The following is a 20,956-nucleotide window of genomic DNA, read 5'->3' as shown; positions in this document are numbered from 1 at the left end:
AGAGAGGGAAAGTTAAGACAGAGATGTAATCGGCCATCAGAAAAGCACTGACATTTGAAAGTAAGTTGATCAGGATGTGAAATTCCAGATTTTCAGAGGCTCTGCACATCTGTGTCCAGAGTTCTAGGGAAAATCTTTATTTACCTATACATTTCAAACTGTTTTTCTCTTCAGTGTCCCATGTTTCTTAAGTTTCCTAAACCCGAATAGTTTAATTTGGTTTGGTGGGAAGAATGGCAGAAACCACCTGATGGAAGCTGTGTTTCCTTTCATGTCATCAGCAGGAAAGAAAGAATGCATAGACCTCAGCCTGTCCTCAAGCATTTTCATGTTGTAGAAGAGAAACTGTGAAATTAATCTTTTGTTTTGAGACTTTTGCAGCACCTAAGGGGGGGGGGGGGGGGGGGTGCTGATAAATAAGGAGGAGTAGGTTTTTCCACACACTTGTTTCACCAGTGTTTAACATTTCTTTCTTCTTTTATCCTTTAGGATTATGTAAAAGGATTAAATGGTAATTTTCTTTCCTTTGAGTCAGAGCTTTATTCAGTCTCTTACAGTCTTTGATTACAATACTGGTAACATTTGAGCCAATCATAACCAATAAAAAGAAACAATAGGAATACAAAACCAGACCGTTTATCTGGTTATTTAGAATGGGACACAGCTTCCTGAATGCCTGATTAAGTTTGTACAAAACTGAAGCCACCTGTGGTTAATGCTCAGCTAGGATATACAGTGATCAATGGACACAGGTGAGCACCAGCAGAAAAGAAATTATGGGATTCTGGATGTTCTTGCAACATGCCCAAGGTTGCGTCTTCCACCATCATGCTGCTTTAATCCATCTGAGATTTTAATCCAGCTGAGACTGTTTTTGGGAAATGGGAAACTGGTGTGTCCATCCATGGACACCTACCCCTTTCAGCAATGAAACACAATTTAGTGGTCTCACAAACTGCAGGCTTCAGCACCAAGAGATAATGGACATGATAGGTCACCTATCACATTCTTGGATCAAGACAAGACACTGAAGTTATGGGGACTGTTTTACTTCATAGTGGAGAAATTTGTGTTTGGACAACTTTTGGTCAAATACTTATTTGGCTATGAATGTCCTAGTTACAAACAGCAGATCAATTTATGTTGTGTCATGGCCAGGAGATCCTGTGACTGAAAATGGGACATTTTCTTTAATATATATGAGTCATCACAGAGGTTCAACTCAGTTAATTCTGTTATATCTAAGTAAATTGTTACTGTGGTTTTAATTGCAGAGTGCAAAGTAGTGGCCTTATTTTTATCCTTATATTTTGGTGGGCTATGAGAACCCACTGTAAAGCTGCTCCAAACAAGAATTACCTGAGATATGAAGAAAAAAAGTGTTTTCATACCGTTCACCAGCAAGAAGTCCTGGGTGTGATTTTTTATTCCCCTGAGAAATAAGGGGAAGACAGATGAGGAAATAATCACTACTGAATGCCATTCACTTTGACAGGAAAATTAAAATGCTGGTGAAGGGGGATCTGGTGCAAGATGCTGTATGGTGAATCAGAGAAACAGTGGTGGAGGCTATGCTTGATCCTATGGATTTTGACACAGGAGCAGTAAACCGCAGGCAGAGGGAGGCACAATTAGCAAAGGTGCCTTGGGTCTTCAGATGTGCTCGGTGGATATGAATGAGGTCTCTCTGACTGTGTCCAAGTATGTGTATCACTGTATGCACACAGTGTGTCCCAGGACTTGGCCCAGCTGTGGCCTTCGCTCCCTGGAACCCACTTGGGGTGGTAACACTGCGAATGAGGCATAGTATCTAAGTCACCCATAGGGTTTTAATAGAGACAAATGGGCTTTTGGTCTTTTGTTTTTCTCCTCTTTTAACATAAATGTCTGTCATTTGCTGCTAGGCAAATTGTCTCTTTTAATATTATGACACAGACATCTCAGCCTATTCAAAGAGACATTCATGGGACATCCAAGGAGGGGCTCAGTCTCAGAAGGGAAATGTTTGGTGAAAATGAGTCTCTTTGGGGCATTATTTAACTCCTTCACAGATTAAATATGGAGAGGAACAAATGTAAAGAAAGAAAAAGAAGAAAAACAAAACAACAACACACACACACACACAGAAGGAAAACAAACACCATCAATAATGTGAGAAGTGTGTGGGGAGGAATAAAGAAAGTACAGCACTTGCTTAAAATATCTTATTGCATAACTAGCAAGTAGGTCCTGTCCAACACCACGTGTCATTTTCAAATAACTGAGGACAGGATGAACAGATAAAGACCTCTGTAGCTATGTATTTTCTGTGTAATGACTGAATTCACCATTATTTCACCATCTCTGTCTACCTCTAATCAACTCTCTTCAGCCACACTTTACTCTGAAGCAGATAGCCTCAGCAGGCTTGGCTGGATGTTGTTTCAAAGATTACCTGAGCTTTTCTGCTTCCTTTATCTCTTGTGACTGAAATACATTAATTAGTCGTTCACCTCCTGCTGCTTCCTCTTCAGATAGTGCATCTAAATCAAATTCATTACAGAAGAGGAAAGGGAAAATATTATTAATAATAATCTTTTCTACTTTTCTTTTTTCAAAATGTTATTATTTAGGAAGCATACTCCGAAGAACCAGGAAGAGTCTAATCTAAAGTCAACAACACTTTAATCTCACCAATGCTTTTATTTGAGGTGAAGTAACTTGCTTGAAAACAGACAGAATAAACCAGTATAAAATACCAGGAAAGAGAAGGATTCCAGTTCTCCATACAGACGGTAGATTCTACTTCTCTGATGTGTACGCTTGAGCAATTAAACCCAAAATAAGTGACCTTGTGCATGGCCTGTCATGTCTTCATTAGACTTCTTCCATATTATACATTCCTGAAAGTATTAATGTTTGGGGAAAAAAAAATGTTTTCCTACTTAGGAAAAAATATTGTGGATTCATATATATTGGGGTTGTGATGTAAGGGGAAACTGACAATATGTAATCTCCCTGAAAAAAATTAGAGCATTTTTTGTTGTTATTTTTTAGTTAATTAATGGGTCTCTGTTGTCTGCAGTGGTAGTTATAGCAATTAGTTCAGCTTAGCACAAGTCTCTAATTTCATGCATCAATAAATGTTAGATCAGGGCACGATCACTATCAAGCATAGTCATTGTTTACAGCATATTCATCTTCATAAGCACTTGACTATAAACAGAATATCTCTCCATTGAGGTTTGCTTAAAAATATCCATCAGTATGCCTTAGAAATGCTGGGAAATACTGGGGGGAGAAAAAGCAATAGATCTTCTAGAAAATTTGAAAAACGAAATGTCAGTGTAAGCCATTCATCTTCCTCTAGTACTTAAATACCCAGATGAAATAGAAACAGAACTATGCTAGGTCTTGAATAAGCCAAGCAAAAAATATTCTTGTTCCAAAGAAGCTTCTGTTTGGAGAGGTGAGTATAGAAAGTGGGGGTGAAAGTGGGAGATATGTGAAGACTGGACAAGGACTGGGAGAAACAAGAATAACACAGACACTTAGTGGTGGCAACGGGAATTAAATTCAGGTGTTCTCCTACAGGCCATTAAGGAAAATTATGTTTTGGTCTCCAATCTTAAAGGAGAGCTGGGAGGGAGGAAACAATCTGAGGGAACTATCACTTTGACTTCTTAAGTGAAGATGTTGTGCCGTCTGCAACTTATACTGTGATGGAAGACTGACTCTACCAGTCTTCCCTATGAAGGAGTAGATAATCTATTTCAGTCTGGGAGAGACTCATAGCGAAGGTACCAACACACCATACAAATACATTAGATTCTGTAATGAGGTTTGCTCTTGGTTCCTTGTTAGAGTAAATTTCTTCTAGTGGTGGGAATAGCAGACCCGTGAAACAAGAAAATGGTTCTGACTCCCACAGTTTTTCTGTTTCTTATTGAAGATAGCAGTTTTTGTTTTACATCTTTTAAACACATTTAAAGAGTGCATTTTAAAAGTGTAACAAATATCTCTGATACGCATTTGAAGATAATCAGACATCTACCTCCCCTTGAGTTCATTAGAATTAGGCAAACATATTGGATGTTTTGATATGTTCCTGCTTGTCCTGGTTTTGGCTGGGATAGAATTAATTTTCTTCATAGTGGCTGGTATGGTGCTGTGTTTTGGATTTGGGAGAAAAGTAAAATTGACCCAGACTGGCCAAAGGCATATCCCATACCATATGGCATTGTGCTGAAAAATAAAACTTGGGGAGCTGGCCGGGAGGGCTGCTGATGCTTGGGAACAGTCTGGGCATCAGTTGGTGGGTGGTGAGCAATTGTTTTATTCATCACTTGCTTTGTTTATTCTTTATTATTATTTTTTTCCCCTTCCTTCTGTGTCCTATTAAATGTTCTTTATCTCAACCCACAAGTTTTACATCTTTCCAGTTCTCTCCCTCATCCCACACAATGAATGGCTGTGTGGTGCTTAGCTGCCTGCTGGGTTAAACCACAACACTACTTCATTTAGCTACTTCCGAATGTTACCTATTACCAGAAGAGATACTAGAGAAGAGGAAACAGAAAACACTCATGCACTCATGTTTTCCTCCTTTTTCTCCCCAAATAGGGAAAAAAAACCTGTTTAGTCGACATCTGTGTTAATGCATTATGGCAGGTGAATTATACAAAGAGTTTATTAAAATCTGAAAGTTAATTAATGAGATCTACTGCACATTAGAGATCATTACTCCATCTGAAAAGATTAATTAGAGAGCAACTTCTGGTGTGTTTTATTCTCCTGGGTGTTTTGCTGACATGCCACATAAGTCATTCAATGTTAAGCAAATAATCCATTGGTCTTGTATTTACTGTGGTTATTATATAATTGCGGCAAGTTTAGCTGTATCAAGGAGATTCTTCTTTTTAACAGATTTCCTCCCAGCCAATGAATAGGTATTTATCTGCCACTTTATCTGGTTTTGTATGTCCCTCAATTAAATACATTTTGATAATAATAATGGACAAAAACATTTTAAACTGTTACTTTCATCTAGCAAAGTAGTTTTTCCCAATAATCTCTGATAAAAGAGCATGTAGCTACGCTACATAAATCAGCCTTCTTATTGCACCACTGGCAGTACAGTGTTGTTTGGCCATGGGCAAAGTTGGCTCCCATCAATTCCCAATGCACTGTCAATTAAAACTACAATCTTCTTCAAAAAGACCAGTCTGATGGTAGGGATGTCCACTGGGACATGTTTATGGGGATAACTCTGAGCACATGGCTAGTACACAGTGAGCAATGCCTCTCACCATTATTGCTGACAAATGCATGGTGGGTTGACATTTTTCTCTCTGGTTGCATTAATACACCCTAGAGTTCTTCAGGGAAGCCTTTGAGAAAGCAGTTTGTGTTTGCCTTCCCACAATGGCATACTAAATGTAACAATGGGGATGCGCAACTTTCAGATTCATTAGTTTTTGTGTGATTGTTATTTGTACTGCCTTTATTCAGAAAAACACTAGAAGAACATTTCCTTCAGTTCAAGCTTGACATTTCATGTCTTGCCATCACTGAGTACACTGCTCCTCCTTCCCTTTATGAAACCCCTTTGTGAGCCTGCATCTCACAAACACATTTTCCTATGTCTCTGTCCTCTGCCTCCCTACCTCATCCAGACTGTACACCTTCCTCCTTATCAACCTTGTTCCCTCCTTCACCTCCTCCAGCCTTTTCATGCTGTTATCTTCCTAATTCTGTCCTGCACTTCCAAATTTGCCAGATGTTTTCCATCCAGCAGCACTCCAGGTCAGGAGCTGTTGTCTGCAGGACTGTGAAGTTGCTCGTTTCACATTTATCTTCAATAGCTGATCTCAGGGCTTCTGCTATGAGTGAGGTGAGAGTTTCCTGCAAGTCAGTTGTCTTAATCTGAGGAGCTCTGGAGAAATCAAAACAAGAATCAACAAAGACTAGACCTGTAAGATATCTTAAACTGGTGCTCAAAGTAAAGAAAAGTTAGAGAAATAAATTAAGGAGCTTATTTTGTCCCTCTTTGCTCATGGTACAAACTCAAGAATGATCTCTGATCTCTTTAGGAGATCAGGAAATGTTTTCTTTTGTTTGTTTGTTTGTTTGTTTGTTTTTCAATTGTCTGTCATACAGGATCTTATAGTTCAAAATAATTATGTTTTATGTAGACCATTTTTTTTCCTATTTTATATTTAAATTTACAGACCCCCTAAAAGCTTTCAGGCAATACAGTCCTCTGAAGAGTAAATGTAAGCCTGTTGTAGGCTGGTGTGCTTCTTTTGTCACTTTTCAAGATTTTTTTTAGACATAATCCACAAGTGCACCCCCTTGCAGCCTTCATGCTACTCAGGAATCCACAGCCCATACTTTAAGTCTTTTCCTGTGGGCTGCACATCTGCTGATGAAGACTCTTTTTCTAGGTATGTTAAAGAGTGGAATAATTAATGACAATATTGTTCATGTTATGCAAAAAATAATAATATATATATACTATTTGCCTTGAAATTACAGACTTTCTTTATACCATTTTTCTTGCAAGGTATCTCACTTTCACCATTCTCATTCTCAGATTTCAGCTGTAATCACCGACAGTAAAAGAAATATAGACCAGGTTTATGCTGCCCTCCAAGGTCCTGCTTTGGGTCTCGCTGCCTATTCTGGCACACTGGCCTGTTTCTCAGAATTGAATTTCCATTTTTCCAAAGGGAGTTCTGACTCTTCCTAATATTTTGTTCTGCTTAAGAATGTTGAAAGCAGGATTTATTGCAGGGAAGAAGATCTAATAAAACATACCAGAAGGGCAGGTGCAGTAATATTTTCTGACTAGGTAAACTTGCGCGGGTCTTACAGTAGTTGATGGCTCCACTTCTTTCATCCCTCACTCCCTTTGTCCTTCCTCTCTGGATATACCTGATGATAACTCTAAATTAAAATCTCAGGCCATGTTGGAAATCAGTAGAAAAAAAAAAAAAAAAAGAAAAAAAAAAAAGGAACTCTGAAGTTAATGTGACTCTATATAATAAAAATTCTTAACAATCTATAAACTATATCCAGGCAGCAGGACAACTACTCTTCACAAATGCATTAGGTAGAAGCACCGTGGCATGGATGAATGGTTCAAACCTACATTTTGTCCCAAGATATTTAAGGTGCAGCCAGGACCAGCAATTAATTCCCAAGAGAAGAGTTTTTCCAACTCCCATGGTGAAGGTACAGACTCCTTAAACTCAAAAAACTTTGTTGTGCAAAGGATTTAGTGCATCTTGTTATCCAAAAGATTTGGTACTTCATGAAGGTTTATTTACAAACAACTAGGACTAAAGAAGGAAAAAGATAGTTCCAAATACAATTATACAGGCTTTTCCTATGATTGTGGATTATGATCTTTCAGCCTGAACTATCAAAAGGATCCCAAAACTCTGAAGCAGTAGATAAAGTACTTTTTCTATCAGATCATTAGGTGAGAAAAGAAAAGAAAAGAAAAAAAAAAGGATAACAGTTTGAGACAGTTTTAATATCACCATTTCAACAGATATGCTTCTATAATACAGCAAGATGTTATTAAAGATCACTTAAAATCACAGTTTTTCCATCGCATGGTGGAAAGGTGCTGAAGGATATTAGAGTCAGTGATGGCACCTCTAGATTAGAAAGGTCCTTCACGGCAAGTCACTACAGGCTGAAATACTATTCTAGATGCATATTACCAAATTCTGGTTCTGTCATTGTATCTTTTCCTAGGAAAACACTCTTGGCCACTCTAAGACATAGGAAATGGGCTAAGTAGACCTTTGTTCTGATCCAGTGTAGTTGTTTTTATGCTATATTCTTTTTTTACTAGCTACCTGTCTGCAGCTTTCTCTGCAGTAGCCTTCGTTCCCTGTGGAAGCTGGGATGCCACAGGGTGATAGAAGGTGCTCAGGAGCTGGAGAGGCAGGTCCCTTCTGCATATGTGAGCTTTCAGTACTTGCACTTCAACACATGAGTTTTAATCTAGTTACTGAGCTAAGAAGGCTGACATGTAGTCTTCGAACTACTGAATTTTCTGGTGACAGAGCAATGCTGCATCAAGCTGCATGAGCTACATGGCTACCCATGGTAGGACAACATCAAGGGACCACCAGCAGGAACATCATGGCCTGGAGTTTTCCTTCTTTTAGCTCTGGCTACAGAGGCAGGTTCTTGGGCACATGAAGATTTACGGCATGTAGTTTGCAGAACCATCTTTGCGGAAAGCAACATTGCTTCCTCTACATTCAAGAAGGAATAAATTTACCAGAGACTATTATGTTTTTGCTTGAGGGCAGACAGAATCCAACAAGTACTGCTGGATAATATCCCAGAACAGCTCTTGATGCTACTGTGGCATACTAGTCTCTAAGTCCTGCATGCAGTCCTGCCTCAATCTATAAGCTCTAGCCATGCACTTGTATCTCTGTAAATTGTCTAGTAGTACTTTCAAGCTAAGGAAGGCTTATAAAAACAATTGTTCCACAAATCTAAAAGTCCTCACCACAGAAATACTTGCATAATTTATTGCTAGTGTAAATAGGAGCCATAGGTGCAGTAACCCAGCTTCTGAATAGTTGGCTGTTGTCATCCAGTTGACATTAGAGAAGGGACAGTTAATTAGCTCTCAGGATGTGCCAGACAAATAGGATATAAAGAAAAAATAGTAACACTCCCTGCTCCCTCATATTTTCATATATCTGGCTGTAAGTTTCCCTATATCTTTTGTGCTACGCTTAAGTGGTAGCAATTGCATGCTCAGGCAAATCTATGTGAAGAACCATTCAGCCATGCCGAATGGAGAATCTCCCTTTGTTCAGAATTTCATTTCAGGCAAACTTTTATTCCATCCCCCATCCCTCCCAGATCTCTTTTCATTTTGTGAGCCTGAAGAAGGTGCACAAAGAGCTAAGGAGAGCCCTGCTCAGTCTCAATGAAGCTCTGCGTAGCTGAAAGGTAGCCAGCAACAATTGGTTCAGGAAAATTTGTGGAAGCACAGAACAATACTGTCCCCACAGGGTCCCCCTCCCAGGGTCCAGCCACCTGGGACTTAAAAACTGTCTATTCTACAAGACATTTAAATTAAGTAAAAATATTATTTATTTTTTTTGTTAAAAATAACACAAGTTTCCTGGGACAGAGATCCAATTTTCATTCACCTCATGTGGCCAGGCTCTGAATTGGCATAGAAATTATTATTAACAATTAAAACCAGACTTCTGCTTCCTAAAAACACTTTTTAAAATTATATTTTTTAACCTTTCCACCCATCAGTGTGGCAGTTTTTGATTGATCCTAACCACCTTGTAAACCATCAGCTATTCCCAGCCCTTCTTTTCTAAAAACTCCCACTGCTTTGTTTGCAATGCAATTTATAAACCTTCCAAATGCAACAACTTTCTTCTTCTTTCTTCTGTTCTCCTGTCTTTTTTTCTTCTTCTTTATTTTTTTTTAATTTTTATTTTTTTTTAACTCATAGATGGCACAAAGCATGAATTAGTCATAATCTTCTCATCTCTCACATCTTTACTTATCAAATAGACACACAGCTCTTCCCAAGTGCAATGGTTTGTAAACAGTGCCAATTAGACTTCTGTTCTGCTCCAAGCCTGGGACAGAGCAGGAAGAGAGAGAGATGTGCTGCATTACAAGTGGGACTTACTAAATTATGCACGCCAAGACTCTATAAAAGCCTTATCAAACAAAGTCAGTGAAGGGAAAGAATAAGAGCTAATTATTAGGCAGCACCAGTAAATCAAAAGAAGCAGTCAAATGTATTTTAAAGTCAGATAATTAAGCCATGGTATAGTAATGGGGGGATTCCTGTCTTCATGTTTAAGATTTTATTAACCCGAGTTTAAAAGGAAAAGGCAGTGTCATATGCACTTTAACTTGGTTGTTTCATCTTCTGGTGAAGTGAAGAAAAAAATCAGCAGAAATATTTGATTTTTTTATGAGAAAAAGGCAAACAGACACAAAAGGCAACCTGTCATCTGACAAATTTTAAGCAATTGGTTATGGAAAACAAGTTGGGAGAATTAGACAAAATGTTGTTTTCAGTGAGATTCTCTGATCTGAGATGACATTTCTGACACAGGACAGAGGGGACAAAAAAAAAAAAAGCAGTTTGCATATCAGTCAATCTATCGAGACAAATCTGCTCCTAAATCACTTAAGCATTTGAAAATATTCCCAAGCAAGCACCAAAGGCTGTAAAAACTTGTAGATAAATGTAGATATTTTCACTTAATTCATGTATAAGTCTTGTGCCTCCACCCTTTCACTCTGGATCATAAATCCTGCTTATGGGAAACTGGGAAGTCAGGAGAAGACTTAGGCCAGGAAAAAGGGTAATAGGTATGTATGTTGGCAGCACTGCTCTTTTCTCATGTATTTCTGTTCTTTTGTCTTGGAGTCTATCCTACTCTCATACAAGTCTAGGAAAGACTTGTTCACTGAATATCCTATAGATTTGCAGCCTAAGTGTCCTAAAATATTTAGATAGAAACATATATCTTCACTGTTTTCTTTTAAATGGCTTTTTTTTTTTTTCCCTCCTGAGTTTCTGCATTTTCTCAGACACCAAGTTCTGCCACTCTATAACTATCCATCTGATATCTGTGTGTCAACTGTGGATACTGATGAAACTCCTGAAAGCTATGCATTACAACACAAGCCCATTTTTCATTTTTAAAAGAAGCACTCAGAGCTTGAGTATGTGTTGCTAACAGTTTTTTTTTTTTCAAAATCATCAAAGAACGTTTAGCAAATGACTTTCCAGTGTACAAAAAATTATTGTCAGGAGGCATACAAATGACCGGATATTGGCTAGAAATTCTCTAGAGTTGTGTTAAGTTAGCAGTTTAGTATCAAATTATGTTTATTTTTTCCCTTCTATAAGATATACTCACGCATAGCTGAGAATCTTTAGAAATGTGAACGCATTATGGTACTTGGAATAAAACAAGCCGGGACTCCATTATACTTGTAACACTGAGATACATATTCATGAATTCTGAAAGGGTACAGAAGGTGGAGGATAACCTGTGATATGAATAAGAATACAAGTGCTATTTTGTTTTCACAGTAACCACGACGGATCTCCAGACATTCTGAAAATGAGAAGCAGTCATAAAGGTGATTTTAACATCTGCTTTGTATGAAATGGAGTTTTAATGATATCCCTTGTAACCTCAAGGAAACATTGTAAAAATGAGGGTGGCTGGGGATTTGCTATGACTGGGGGGTGGTAAGGGGAGATTTCTTATGGTAGGAGAAATCTTCATCTTTCATTACACATAGATAGCTGGCTACAATAAAAATAATTTTAGATTTCTATCACTGATAATTAAATTTCATCCTCGTGTACTAGCTTCAGGATGCCCCTATACAAATGAATCAAAAAGATTAATCTTTAAATAATAATAATAATAATAATAATAATAATAATAATAATAATAATAAAACCTTTTACTCTAGCTATGAAGACCCATTAGGGAGTCCAATTCTCAGAAAAGAAAAAAAAAAAAAAAAGCTTTCTACAGCTAGAGGTCTCTTGTACTGATTTAAGGAGTTATGCGGAGAATGAAACAGAATTCTAATTTCTTATCCAATTTCTGTCACTGACTTATTGCGAGGTCTGTGGCAAAGCATAACTGCACAAAAGGTGAGGGATATATGCTGGCATATGTCAATGCAAAACCTCTGTACCATTTCAAGCAGACTTTGGACAAGAACATGCAGAAACCGCTCCTTGCATGACAGACCTGTCCAGACTGCAGAGTGGTGTCTCCCACACATGGCATTCAATTTTTTTGTTGCTTTAAGATAAAAAATGTGAATCTTGCCAGCAATGCAAAATGCACTGATGGAAGAATGTAGTACCTGAAGATAATTCCTGAGTCATCTTCAGATGCCTTTATTGCTGACAATTCCTTCCCCATACTGATACTTGCAGAGTTTGTCATGTTATGACTTTGCTTTCTTTCTGTAATATTCAGGACTCACTTTGTTCCAGAGAAATGACTGAACTTTCTGCATAGGTTTTAATAACACTGTAAGAATAAGCCTAAGCTGTGCAAGCTGTAGATGGACATTTTGTGATGTAAACTTACATCTTCATGGCAAAATATGCCTAGTAACTGCATGATATTAACATGTGAGTGCAAATACCAGAATCCAAAACTTGCCCAGTTTCCTGATCTTTCAACCTATATGCCCTAATCTTCGAGACCATGATACCCAAAGTACATACCCTATCCACTGGAGAGTAGAGGAACAGGGGTCCTTTGGGGTTCTGTGATATCCTTAGAAAATTGAGTCTAGGTTGTGTACATACAAGGACCACAGAGAGGTCCAGTGACCTCAGTCTCAGCAGACATTGCAAACTCATTTCTTCTTACCACTGGTGGTTTGTATTACTAAGATCATCACTATGGCCATGCAGCCCACATAGCACAGCCTTGGCTCAAAAATCACATGGGAATATATTACAGACCAGGTTCTCAACACCCTCTACGCTGATGCAGTGCAAGACAAAGTTCCTCATCTCTTCACATAGGAACAATGTCAGAAAAAATCAGTTTTGTTGTCATTGTTAAGCTATTAATGGAAATCAGATGTCATTTCAAGTAAACCCCAGTACTATGGTGGTCCCACCTGGCCTCCATTTTTCCCGATATTTGACCTTGGAATAATGTTTGGAAACCTAATTTTACATTTATATGTCTTCTCTTAATATACACACAAAAAATCAAGGACAGTCGCAGCTTCCAGACTATCTGTAGCAGAAAGCGTTTGAAGTTTTCATTGTATTCAGAATTTTATAATAAATGAGCGTTCAAATTGAGCAGCTTAGTTCAGTGAGAAAAATGGAAATTAATGAAATCAGGTCACAAACTTTCACATTATATTGCATCTTCCTTTATGCTCACTTTTAATGTTTCTGGGGTGTTGACAGACCCACAAAATTAATGAGGTTGGCAGGTACCTCTGGAGATCATGTTGTCCAACCACCTGCTCAGAACAGGGTCATCCAGAATGGGTTGCTCAGGGCCATGTCTGTTTGTGTTTGAGTATCTCCCAGACAGAGACCCCAATACTAGTGTTTAACCACCCTCACAATAAAAATGTTTTTAAATGTGTTTAAATAAAATTTCTCATATTTCGGTTTGTGCCCATTGACTCTTGTCTTGTCATGTCAAATAAATTCTAAAGATTTTCCAGATTTCCCCCTGCAAAAGCCTGTGTTTGCATGTAAAATGTGAGCAATACGCTAGACTGAAGATTCTGACAGTCTGGACTACCACTTTGATGAATTTCCTTTCACTGGACTTTTCCTCTACTGTCTGAGGATTTTTTCTTTTTTCATCTGCAGTTTGTAAAGGAAAAGAACAAGCTTGACTCTGATCCCTGTCTTCCTTTCCTCAAAGCGAGAGCCCAAAAATCTCTTGAGATTAGAGAAACTAAATAGTCTTAAATACAAAAGAACTTACTCTTTCCCAGACAATTTTGACTAAAGGTAAAAGTTCTTTAACTAACAAGACGAATGTTGTAGACAAAGGTAGGGAGAGTTCAGTGTAAAGAGAAGGAGGTTATAGCAACAGAAGGCACCTGCTGAAGTTCTTTAGGAAACAAGTTACAGGAATTGCTTCCAGAGATTTTCATTTATTTATTTATTTATTTATTTAAAATCTGAATCCTCTTTATTTGGCACTCCTGAATTTTTCTTTGCCTTCCAACCCCACAAGCAAGATTGTGTCTACACTTTTGTGAGATCTGTACTCCACCCTTAAGCAACAAGATAAGCTTTATATCCAGATTTTGCATATTGTGTCTATTTACATGGCACAAGAACTTTTGTTATTAATAATCTCTCTCTTCCTCCTCTATTCCTCTTCTCCTCTCTCCTCACTCCTACCTTTGTATCAAGCTGCTGAGGAATCCACATGACAGATTTTTAAAGGTACTGCCTATTAACTATAAACCAATAAAACACACAACCTTTTAAAAGAAAGAGAAAACTACCTCAGTTTTGCTGCTGAACATGGGTTTAACTGCTGTGAAATTACTATTTTAAGCATGCTTAGTCTTTATCTGTACTCTAAGGATAGTTATTGTGAGGAAACTAGGAAAGAAAAAGAGCCATTTCCACAATTAGCTCAAGAACAGGAGGTAGAAGGGAGGAGATTAACTCATTGTCTGGGAAAATTAACATTGCCCATTGACCCAATGGCTTCCCTAAATTTCCCTGGAAGAAGTTATACAGCAGAATTTTGAGTTTGCAGCATTGCTCCAGGGCACATACAAGCAGTTTCATTCACAGTTCATTAGGAAAAATAAAATAAAATAACAATAATAATACAAAAATATTAGAAACACTTCCAGCACAGCAAAGGTTACTTGCCTGGTTGTTTTCCACATAAGTGCAGCCAGAAAAGGAGAAACTCCTGCTTAAATCTTAAATCTTTGCTCTCTTAGCATTACCTCAAGTGGCACATCTCTGGTCTTCCCTGCTGCCCCCACTTTCCTAGAGGGTGAAATCTCATGTATTGGGTTCAATTTTTGTTTTTAAACTTGGAGACCCAAGTGTAAACCATTTTTTAGAGTTCAAGAAAGGGTTGAAATATCCGTGTGGTCATAATCCCAGGGAAAATCCTTATGCTGGAAATGATCACTATCACTGCTCAAGCTAAAGAGCAAAGGTGAAGGGTGCTCCACAGAGGGTGAAGCAAGTGCTGTAATCACCTTTGTTGGGAACTCAGCTTCTGCTCTTTGTGTGTATGCACAACATCTTCCTAAACAGATTTACAGTTTAAAAGAAAATCAGCACTGAGATGTACTATTGTTTGGTATATCTACAGAGTATCTGTGAGATGGAGCCACCAGCTAGATGAAGGCATCCAAACCTCCATTTCAAAGTGTAAATAACAATTTGGAGCTACAGCAAACAAAAGAGCTACATGTGGGAAAACAATATTCACAGTGCTAGCATACCAATAATGAACCCAGGGAAAATGAAATTAGAGCTAAAGAAAAATCAAAGGGAAATACAGCAGGGAAAAATGTAGACTATAAATGGGATAGGAGATCGCAGTTGAAATAAAATAGCAATTTAAAAATAGTTTAAAGCTCCTAAAAAGTTGTAGGAAAAAAACATAATGATGGTAGGGAAAAAAAATTAAAAATAAATAAATAAAAAAAGACATAATAACACAAAGTAGGAGCTGTGAACATAAAATTAATGTATTAAAAGTAACTACATATTTGCACTCTGCATAGAAAGAAGGACCATTTCTATAGTAATATCACATACTTGGAGATTTCTCCCCATAGTATCTCTGCTGAGGACATGGACCGGAAACTGAATCCTGCATGTAATTTTAAGTAGGGTAATGAAGTCTCTTGGCATGGTTTAAAACTTCTCCATCTTCTACAAGGGTATTCTAGGTCCCGAACTACACCGAAGTAGAACACATTGCCTACCCTCCTGCATGGTGCTGAGCAAAATTTGTAGTTTTTCAGCAAAGATTAACTGGGCTTGGAAGCTTTAGCAGGTAAGAGCAAGTCTGTGTAACCTAGTGGCTGTGGTGTTCATCTGGGATAATGGATTCCTAGAAGCTAGGACAAAGACTGAAATGAGCAATTGCACATTTTAAATGTAAATGGTCATTGTGGTAATTATTTGTGTGCTTTCACTCCAGCTTTGTATTTGGTGTTTACTTCTCTGCACAAATTTTAAAAATCAAAACAACCCACACTCCTGTTCAGATGGAGAGGTTGCCATTACTACAGCAAGTCTCCTGGTAGTGCTAATGTAACACATATGAACATTGGAGAGGTGCAGGATTGAAAGCACACACCTGTTTTTTGCTTTTCTTCTTTGCTTTCTTCCTTGTTGCAGATGTTCACTTTTGTTTGAAAGTACCTACACACGTGCCTTTCAGGAGATCTTAGATAATTCCAACTAGATTTGTTCTTTTCAAAGCTAGGAAATACTCCTTCTTACTGGATAGAAACTAATTTGTCAAGATGCTTCTTCTCAGGAGACAAATCTGGAAACTTTTCCTGTCCACTTAGTACCTATAAGGACTAAGTATTTAGTATTTAGACCTCAATCCTTATAAGTGGAAGATTGCTGATTTAAGCAGTAGTCTGATATCTTTGGAAGGCAGGAACTCAAGTGCTGAATTCAAATTTCAAGAGAGCCAGAGATCCTTCCATATACTTTCATGCCCTTTTCATAGTTGAGGAGCAGAGAAGACTGATATGTGGTAACAACCACAGCAGACACCCGTTAGATTTATTGCACTTTTGGAAAGATCTGTTGAACGTGAGGCAATAAAATGACATAAACTGATTTTGCAAGACATTTGACATGCTATAACAGGGCAGTTGTTGCAAAAAGTATGAAAGAAATCTAGGAAGACAGTTACGTTGGTCAAGCAATTTTCCACTAAGAATGCTGCAGGGTCAAAGGAAGTCAAGGACCAGAGAACACATAATTTATGTCATGGATTAGTGATGGCCTTCCCTGTCATAAACTATAAGCTAACTAAACTTCATCGTCATAGTCTTCCAAGATCATAATTTTATCAGACACCACTGACAGACAACAACCAAAAATGAAATGATTGAAAATTGTGCAGAGAAGTGAACAACGTGGAATATCCAGTCTGTAAAAAACGACAGGTCAGACTGATAAGAAAGAGTCAGAAAACTGTTAAACATACCAAAGCCAAACTCAACATATTCAAACTAATCTGCCCCAGTGATCCCTCCATTATAGTTCCTATGACCATGTTTCACTGACTCAGGAGTCCTCTTGCTTTAAATGCTGTGTCTTCCTTGCATTTGTCACTTTGACAACGATTTAAATTAGATTAAGCATGAATTAGTATACAAGAAGTCCAGGAAATCATTAGGTACAAAGTGTTTCTGGTGAACAGGACTAATTTAAAGAACAGCAGTGTACGTGCCAATATAATTAACAAAGTGATGCCATAATGCCAGTTAGTGCTTTCCTCAAGTGAGAATTTTATGTTGTTGCATTTCAGCATGGAAAAACTAATTTACTGTGTGTCTGCAACAAGCAACAATAAAGCTCATATTTGTTTACAAATAAATCTTCTGAGGAAATGAAATGCTTGGGAAATTGCAGGTAATGCTCTTCCATTGTTGAGTGCACATTGAGGACTGTGATTTAGAGATTACCATGGCCCTGCAAGAATAGCACTCAGAGTGGAACAAGAGTTAATCAGCTATAACATTAATTGAGGCACGATCTCTGCAGCAGGGCCTGGGAAAGCAGGAGATTGTTAGAAAATACTGAACTGGCATTGCTCCACACTAGTCATAGGTGGTGGTCCGTGACAGGGTTCAGGAGGTAATGCTGGAAATACATAGGAAAACGTGATTGCATAGATTTCTAGGATTCCATGCATTTGTCACTTAGGCAAATACCCATTTCACTTGCAAAAAAGAGGGTTGCAAAGATTTGCAAATGAAGCACAGCCTAAACCTGCCACAGCCAAGAGAGACTTCTTTCCCCAGAGTTTAAGACCTCCTCTGCTCGCTATAAGAGCCAAACTTTGCCCTGTGGTACATGAGAACTGTGTTCACCATAAAGACCAAGTTCTCTAAAACCATTCCTGCTGAGTAGGGAGATGGCAAGAGACAGTCAGAAATGAAAGCTCTGGATACAGTAACTGACTCAGGAGTGAGGGGTGGCATTTGTGTCTTTGGCATCAACAATTTCAATCCTCTACAGAAGGCAAGATCCCTACTTTTTGAAAAACTGAGCTCCTTTTCAGGGACAGCAGGCTGTGATGATAGTTGTCATTTCTTTGCAAGGGACACTTTCCCTATATGACTTTCATCAGTGACTGGAAGAAAAAAAAGGAAGAGTCCTTGATGCAGGTCCTGGGACTCAGCTCTCCTCTTTAGAATTGACATGGCCGTTTATGGAGGAAAGTTACACTTCCATTTGGGGATTTTCCTCCCTGTCTCTCTCTCATGCAAACAATTCTTTGCTGCACAATGAGGAAATCCCTTCATTTCACGTGGGGATTAGCAAACTCTCTTGGGTCAAACTCATCTCTCTCCCTGACAGCTCCAACTTAGACCACCTTATAAGAAGCAGGTTTTTCTCCCCGTCCAGCTTAAATGGGCCAGAGCCACAAATGCACTTTTCTAAATGTCTCCTCTTGTTGCCTGCTAGACCTGTTTTGAGGAATGTCAATCACAATTTTAAAACTTAAATGGTGGGAAACTTACTTCATGCCACTAGTTTTGCCCTGGTGTTCAGATTAGGGTATGTACAATTGAGAAAATCCTAGCAAATCAACTGAATTTCCTTCTTTTATGTTATTACAAGCAACATCCTAAAAAAAAGCACATAAAAACTCCCCAACTTCACACTCAGGTAACATTGTTTTATCATAATAGATACTTCAATCTAAAAATAAAATAAACTGTCTAATCTTTTTGTCCTTTCATCTTTCCTCTGTGATTGGCTTCACATGTTTTCATCCTCAAGATTTTGCATAGCTGTTCTCTGCTCTTGCTTTTCACATTTCGGGCAGCCAGCTCCTTCCCATTTTAATATATCGTCTCATGGATTTTGTTGCTGAGATATGGTACTTGCTCTTTTATCTTATGGGCCTTTCTTTACCCAATGGTAATGTCAGTGCCTCAATACTCCAGTGGATTTATGGACAGGCTGCAGATAGCAAGGTTTCCTTGGCAATTAGTGGGCCATGCTCTTTCTGATGCCCTCAATTCCTATAAGGCTGTGCTAATAATCCCCAGGATGTCTTGAGCTGCCATAAGCTTAGCCAGCTATGCAGGTGTTTTAGGACATTTGAACACTAGCAGTCCAACTGTTTTCTCATGCAGATTTTCAAAGGCTATTTCAGATCTTGAAAAACAACACTTAAAGACTTTTTATTTTTATTTTTATTTTTAAGTAAAGAGATCCTGAAGGGAAATGTCTACTTCTTGTTGGTGCAGTTCTGCTGAAGTGTAATTAAAATGAATAATTCATTTTTAATAGAACTTGGGTTAGATTGACCAAGAGGTTGCTGATGATTCAGAGTGAAATCAGACCCTTATGCTAAGAGCATATAGGAGCATAGGAATAGTATAGGAAAAATAGAGGAAAAGGTAATTGCCACAACATGGTGTCTCAAAGTTGACCTTCTGAGGGTGGAGCTGCCACTAGGCAACACTGAAAACAAGGAGTTGTACACTTTAATGCTGCTCTTCTCTGGACCACTTTGTTCCAAAATTTATAAACCACAGCCCAAATCCCTCTCATAAAAGATATTCTTAGAAATAATTAAATAATAGAAAACAAAAAACACCCTTCTGTCACTAAAAAATCTTATCAGGACATATGATTTGGTCACATGATTGGCATGATTCACATGTTTTATATGATTTGAACACATTAACTCGCTATAGAAAACATAGTTAATTCTTTCTGTTACCAAGGAAGTTCACATCTCTCACCTCCTAGTTCCTTTTTAGTAATCTAAAATAGGAACATTTCCGGCCTTTTCAGGAAAAATTAATTAATTAATTAAACTTCCCAGGAAAAGGAAGGAAAAGTTCAGGGCAGATGGAGAAAAAGCAAAAGGAACAAAACACAAAACAGAGAAAGAACTGTATGGATGAAGTCATTCACCTCAGTTAAGATGGATCAGATGAGTAGAAATGGCTCAGTCATTCCCCAAATGGATTTAAGTTCAAGATGGAAAGCCCTCTGTCTTCCAGTGAAACTTCTGTTCTCTCTTATGTATGTCTATTTAGATGGATGGAGGATTTCTCCCTCTTATTCTGTGGAATACTTAGGATCTGATTTTTGGAGCAGAAAATCCAGGCCTTAAGGCACCTGAATCACCTTGATAAGGGAAATGAAAAGCACCTGGTTCTCTCACTACTTATATGAGCATCCATTTCCTATACACAAAAAACAACTTCTCCAAGGCCACTTGAAGAAACCAAAATATGGTGTCTGTCACCATACTCTGGGATGAACTCAATCTGGATGGAATATTTCTTGAACTGAGATACTGGCTTGATGGACAGAGGGCTGGCAAGTTTCTAAACCTACACATCAGTTAGTCACGGGATAAGCAAACGAATCCTCTGCTGAACACCTGAGCATTCAGAGAAGACTAAAAGTATCTAGAAAGATTAGTACTCAAAACCTTAATTTCTGCAGAGTGAATTTCCCAAAAGGAATTTCTGGGTTCAGGAACTTTGAGTTTGAGTGGAATAAAGGTATCTAAGATAATCTTAGGCACCCAAACCCCTTTTTGGCTCTTGCCTCAAGGCTCAGTGCAACCATTGGTAAAGGCAGGTTGGAAAATTTTCCCCTGATTGACTTGCCCAAGGACACAAAACTTTGTGGAGGAGAAAAATCCAAATCTCTGAAGTGTGTGCATCACTTTAACCACTGAGCTAGCCTTCCCACAACCTTTAGTAGGAAATTGAATTTGCACATGCAATGGTTCCTTAAAATAACTGCTGTTTTGCAAGGAGACTCTGAATTCCCTCTTGCAAGGAGTCAGCATCCACTGAATGTCACCTCTCTACTGCTCTCCTGTGGTTCAAATGATTGTGCTATTCCTGGAAGAGGTGTTCTACCATAAAAGCACAGGTCCATATCCTACAGTGTTGAAGACCCTTGTGGAGCAACTCTCTTAATTACTATTTATATTTTGTTCCAAGCATGTAACACAAAGCCATAGATATTTATAGCATATGCATGATAACAGATGGCACATACTGATTCTTCGGTCTATAGTGGCTCCATGAAGCTGCTTTGCCTGTATATTACAATTAATACAGAAATCACTATATTCTAGTAGCTTCATGGTTACAGTGCCAAAACCTATGGTGCTTTCTCAAGGAACTATAAAATACAATTCATCTTATG

At 38.2% G+C, this 20,956-nt stretch overlaps 1 long non-coding RNA gene across 1 annotated transcript; it reads right to left on the bottom strand.

Annotated features, from left to right (window-relative positions):
* Positions 1 to 3,368: 3,368 nt before the first annotated feature.
* On the bottom strand, positions 3,369 to 20,643 carry LOC310895172. Its single transcript, XR_014580503.1, has 3 exons — positions 19,700 to 20,643; positions 6,799 to 6,915; positions 3,369 to 5,914 (listed from the first exon to the last, which is right to left on the bottom strand). It is a non-coding gene; the product is annotated as an uncharacterized lncRNA (long non-coding RNA).
* Positions 20,644 to 20,956: the final 313 nt, after the last annotated feature.

Source organism: Anser anser, assembly GCF_964211835.1.
Source record: "Anser anser genome assembly, chromosome: 2".
Taxonomy (NCBI): Eukaryota; Metazoa; Chordata; class Aves; order Anseriformes; family Anatidae; genus Anser; species Anser anser.
This window is presented reverse-complemented; position numbering and strand designations above follow the sequence as displayed.